The 6333-nt window shown below is 36.5% G+C and overlaps 1 non-coding gene across 1 annotated transcript; it reads left to right on the plus strand.

Annotated features, from left to right (window-relative positions):
• Nucleotides 1-2501: 2501 nt before the first annotated feature.
• On the plus strand, nt 2502-2609 carry LOC131334947 (small nucleolar RNA snoR100). Its single transcript, XR_009202348.1, has one exon. It is a non-coding gene; the product is annotated as a small nucleolar RNA snoR100 (small nucleolar RNA).
• Nucleotides 2610-6333: the final 3724 nt, after the last annotated feature.

Genomic DNA, 6333 nt, shown 5'->3' on the forward strand with positions numbered 1-6333 from the left:
ACACACAAAAATTTAAATTTTTTTTCCAAAAGGATAATTTTATACTAATTAAACAAGAATAAATAGGTAAAAATGATAAAAAAAAAATACCAAAAATATAAATAAAATATGAAAAACTCACGAAAAATTATGAACAAGCTACACAATAATTATGTAACTATGTTGGGTTGAAAAATGAGGCATCACAAAATATTGAAATTAAGACTTAAAAATGTGTAAAAATAAAAATTAAAAAAGATATTATTATTATTATTATTATTATTATTATTATTATTATTAAAGTCTTTAGGCTCACCCTATTGTATCAAACACATAGTCACCAGGTTTGAACACCCCTCTCCCCGTATTTGCACATCATTTCTCCATATTTTGCACACCAATGCAGCCCATGACATTTTCCACAATAGAATCAACCATCACTAAAAAATATATACACGTTTCAGTGTAGAAGTAATTAGCATTGATAATGGCATTATTGACGACGGTAAATCTAATATTTTGTGCATTTTTTGTATCCATTTTGTTAGCGTTCTATTATATCTATTCTATCTTGAATACATCCGGTAGAATTTAAGCTTTCTAATGAGGAAAAAAACAGACCCATTGATGTTGGCCCTTGTGCTAATCTAACAAATAGTAACGTACTAACATCCTATCATCTGGCAAAAAAATTTAACACCCTAACAAAAAATTTTGCAACCACCACTTATGTTTGGGAACCCAAATATCACCGTCCACTAGTGGAAACCTCGGTTAAAGCTGAGCAAAGCCTCACACGCCTTCTCTCAAGCCAGCAGTCTTCTACTTCTAGTCGATTGCTCTATGACAGGCTTCCCTGTTTCCTTGGCTTTGCTCGCTTGTCTACGCTCCGACCCAGCAAGTAATAATTGATAAACGATGTTTCCTTACCCGCATTAAGATTTCAAACTTCTAGTAAAATTTTAAGAAAAAGGCAATCAATCAAAATCAAGAAAAAAAAATGGAAATAGTGAATCAAGATCTAGATGCATCCCTTAGTCTATATTTCAGAGAGGCATTTTTGGCTTTAAGAAATTAGAGTTTCCTTTCTAATGAAATAGTTTCATTTAAAAGATCGTTTCGCAGTTGGAAGTTTCAAACCGGAAATCACTACAACAAAAAACACTAATGGCCGACACCTTTTGACACTATTTGGTGACAAAAAAATGGTGTTGACACGGAATATATTCAACGGTGACAAACAATTTGACTGCTTGTCACTGAAAACCTTTGGGTAACCGATCTTGGGGCGCCAAATAATGAGGGGATTTGGTGACAAAAAATTTGTCACTGAAGACAAGTTTCGGTGACAAGCGTAAAGTTGTCACTGAAAGGAGTTGGAGTTGCTTTTTCGAAGCTAACCAAGATGGAGTAAATGGAACACTAGTTTTGAGTTCTTTTTGGATATGGATGTGTAGTTTAGGTAATGTTAAGTTTGAAGTGGTCATTGTTAGAGGATGAATGTTTTGAAACGTTTTGAAGTTGGATGATGAATGTTGACTTAATGGATATTTGATTTGAATTATATTTTGCTTCTTCGCAGTTTAAGTTTCACTAAGTTGAATTATAAGATACAAAAAAATCTGAAATTTAATTTGTAAGCAGGTGAAAACAATATATGGAATAAATTGTATTGCTACTAAAGTCCTCTTTTTGGTGACAAAAGAGATTGTCACTGTTGTGTGTCTACTACAACAAAAGGTTATTGGTGACACACAATCGGTTGTCATGGTCGGTACTTTTAGTGACAATTTTTGTCACAGAATAATCTCTCTTCCGTGACAACATCGTGCTGTCATTGTTACTCTCTGTGATATAATCACCTTTGTCACAGAAAATCTCTCTTTTGTGACACCATATTGTTGTCACAGTTACTTTCGGTGACAACTGTGTCATGAAAAATTTGTCTTCGGTGACACCAAATTTTTGTCACTGTTGACACCATTCCGTGACAACTACACAATTTTGTCACCCTTGACTTTTAGTGTCATGGATACAATGACACCTCTTCTTGTGTCACCAAAGATGATAGGTGACAAAATTTGGACGTTTGGTGATATTTTTACATGTCATCGAATATGTTTTTTGTTATAGTAAACATTGGGAGGATCAAAGAACTAAGAATTTGTAGTAGTTATACGCAATGGAACTAAGAATTCTATATTGGCCCTTTCAGGACCGGCCCTGACCTTTCAGGGGCCCAAAACGAACTTCGATCCTAAACAAATGAACGATATATGAAATAACAAAAGAAATACAAGATCAGCTGATCAAATATATATAATGCTAAACTAGAAGTGAGAGCAAACTTTTGAAAATGGAAATTGAAGCTACATTCTGCTTTCTATATTAAATGATACTACTAAAAGTGAGAGCAACTCCAGACCACTTCACTAGGTAAGGAAAGGAAGACAATCATCCCTTTCCCGGCCTTTCAGCAACTCCATATGATCAGACTACATGAACCTAACTGATAAAATCTTGAATGGAGGAAGTATGATAATGTGCACATAAATTAAATTGGGTCTTTAGGCATGTCCTCTCTGATGCCATTTGACTTTGATTTGGGGGCATAGTTCCTCAGCAAAACACGTATAAGGGGGCTACTGTTTAAATGGTATTTTGAGATCAACCACTTTGTACATATTACCAAAAGTTAAGTATGTCTCTAATCCGACCCGACTCATACCCCAATGATTGGGGACTACGTGGGTTCTGCTATTGTTGTTGTTGTTGTTGGAGTGGTATTATCAATGTCCAAAATTAAAATTAGTCTTTTTTCATACTCTATGTGCAAATGAAAAATATCATTTACTATATTTTTTGTTATGTTATTTTAATTTTTTATGGAGCCCATGATTATTAATATTGTAATGCATTTTTTTATTTTTTTAATATACATTTTGTCACTGCTAAGATAAAATACTAGTTTCATCCCTAATGAATCGAAGAGAAACTAGACTTGGGTAACAGGTCGGGTCGGGTCGGGTCGGTCGGGTCATGTCACAAACCACCCAATCCGATCCATTTAGAATTCGTGTTTCTCAAGTCGTGTCATTTTTGTGTTTCGTGTCAGAAATGCTTAACCCTAACTCGTTAACTTCATGTCCGGTTCATGTCGTGTTATCATGTCTGTTGCTCAACTCTATATAGAATTACAGATATATATATATATATATATTATATATATTCGTATTAATGGGTGACACAGATTAGTAACCGTGTTGGTCGTGTCAATTTTGTGTCTCACGTGTTCAATCCGAACCCGACCCATTTAGAATTTGTGTTCTCGAGTTGTGTCATTTTCGTGTTTCGTGTCAGAAATGTTCAATCCTAACTCACTAATTTTGTGTCCGATTTGTATCGTGTTATCGTATTTTGTGTCAGTTATCTAGCTCTAAGATAAACCGCCACCAAAGGAACTGTGGCCAAGCGCAACAAGAAGGCGACATATTCCAGTGTGCCCACACGCATCTTCTGCAAAGTACTTTCCATTTTTCTTCCTTCTTGCTTTATCTTACTTTTCTAATTTTCCTTTCATAAATTCAACAAACATTGGCTTTTCTAGGAGCCCATTACGCAAAGTCCAAAGAGATAATTAAAGGTTAGAAAAGTTAATGTCGGCAGCAAAAATGAAGACAAACAATTTCCAATTACATTACTTTAACAAGGATGGAACCAAGAGTCAAGTGGCAGCAGTCCCCAGGATAATAATTTTAAAAAATATAATTATTATATGTGAATTTTTTTTATTCCTAATTTGTATAGTCTCGCCATTGTTAATTTTTTTTCTTATTTTTTATTACTCCTTCCGTCCCAAAATGTAACATAAAAATAATACAATTTTTTTCAACAATTCACTAGATATCAATGAGTTCTTTTAATTTATGAAAAAAGTTTGAATTTTTTATTGAAAGAAATGCATTATTATTTAGTCTTTGTTTTGTGGACCGGACAAATATTTTGAGATGGAGGTAGTATATACTAGTCGTAAATCTTCTTCTTTTTTTTCAAGAAAGGAGACCCAAAAAAGTATTCCAAAATTAAATTCAATTAACCAAAGTGAAATAATATAAATGATGATGTATAATTAAGAAAAAAAAAACTCCACACTCTAACCCTAAAACAACTTAACCTAAAATTAAGGGAATTTAATTATAATGTCACTCTCCAAATTTATAATGCCACTATCAAAAGGGAGTGTGGTTATCAATTTAGAAAATCCATATAGGAATTTGGGGAGTGATGTACATTATAAATTTGGGGAGTGGCATTATCGATGACCGAAATTAAAGTTAGACTTTTTTTTGTACTCCATGTACAAATGACTATTAATATTGTAATGCATCTTTTTATGTTTTAAGTATACATTTCGCCACTGTTAGGATAAAATCCTGATTCCGTCCATGCCTGCCTGGACACCTTTATTTTCATCATGGTCACTTTTAGAAGTTAAGTTTTCATTCTGACATTTGAATAAATTCTAAATCGCTCTTATTTTATTAAATACCTTGTCTTTTGGATATTGTATATAGGCGTAGAGTTTTGGGATGAACACAACTTGGAGGTCCTAAGCCTAACATTGGTTTACATATTGGTAATTCCAAAATGCTACTTGCACAACCGTTGTGTTAGTTGTGTGCGTAATTCTGACCGTTCAGATGTATTTGGATGGTCTAGATTTTAAAAAAACTCTTCCAAGGAAAAGTTTAACTTTTATAAGGAAGAGTTTGAGCGAATCCTAACCATTTATTATAGCAATGGATTACTAGAGATTGGTTGTATATTGTGTTTTACACAACCGTTGTATGTGTAGCACTTTTGGTAGTAATTATGGTTTTCATATCTATCACATTACCCTGTATAGCAACTCTTCCGACAAATCAGTCATCCAATTAATTACAATCCTTCAAATAATCTGCATTTTTGCACCCCTCATTTCAGAATTTTGAGCGTATTACCATCCTCCATAAATGAAAGCCGTATATATCCACTCAATAGGCCGTATTTATAACCTGAACGTGTGGGCACGCGCCCCCGAAAATTCCATTTGTGAAATCGGGCGCGGCCCCCTTTGTGTTTGGAAAAGCGCGGCGAAACGCCTCGATTCAGAGTCGCCACTCGGGTTTTAGCGGTGAGAGCACCCAAGAAACCGAACTCGAAAACGTTTGCCACGTTTGTTTGATCTTTGAAAAGGCTTGTAGACTGGACCGTCGTCACCTTCGATATCTGAGGTTCGGGAGCCAGATTACGAGAGGGGAAGGGTTTTATGGCACCCCTCTCGCCCAATCCGGAGATCGGTCTCTACTCGGGCATTTTATAAAACGTTTGCATTTTTCTCTCATTTGATCATTTTTTTAGCCAGTTAGGGCGGGGGAACAGATAATGGGGATTAAAACACTGTAACAAGTTGCAATTATGTGACGAAATGTTTACGAATGGCTTGATTGCAATGCTAAATATAGATTGAGAACAAGCACTGAGCAAACTGGACAAGTTGCAGTACGCTGCCCCGCAGGGGCGTGAGCAAGTTCTACCAGCATGCACTAGCCGAGCCACTGCATGTTGATTTGACTTGCGCACGCCACAATAAGACTGGTGTACTCCACTCATCCAGTTTCACAGTCCTTGTTTGCAACCCTTTGGGCTCTGGAAAAGGACCAGCGCACACCCAGGACAGACCATGCAGTTAAATAAGCAGGGTATATATATTTACAGACAGATGAGATGGCTTGAAGCCATGAAAATAGACAAGAGACCCCCTAAACAGAGTGGGGACAGGAAGGAGGCCAAGACTGAACTAAGATGCAAGGGCCAGCCACTGGATCCTAGCTTTAACTGCCGTACGCCAGTCATGGACTGCCGTACGCACGTTTGACCCTAATCCAGTGCTTGGCTTTTGCATCATCTGGGCTCTGGAACATGACCAGAAGGATCCCAGAGGCCTTTTAAGTAGATAAGAAGTGAGTATTGACTACTACATCTAAACAGTTCTAAATATACAGAAAGCGGTAAACTGGTTATTTAGCATGCAAGGGTGATTGACAGGAAGATAAAATGACAGAAATGGTGATCCATGATCCCCACGCCAGTAGTGCTCGTTCTACCATGACTGGCGTACGGCATATGGTTACTGGCGTGCGCCATGTATCACCTCATACGTTTGTCGTATTTTGCCAGTTTAAGGCCAGGACTAGTATTACTTACTAGCCTGGGCCTCACTGGTTCCCCTCAGGGGCCCAAAAACAGAAAGGGACACACAAAGGTGGTATACCTTTTGTTTGAGGAGTGAAGGTGGTGTTGAACTTAAAGCTT

Source organism: Rhododendron vialii, chromosome 7a, assembly GCF_030253575.1.
Source record: "Rhododendron vialii isolate Sample 1 chromosome 7a, ASM3025357v1".
Lineage (NCBI taxonomy): Eukaryota > Viridiplantae > Streptophyta > Magnoliopsida > Ericales > Ericaceae > Rhododendron > Rhododendron vialii.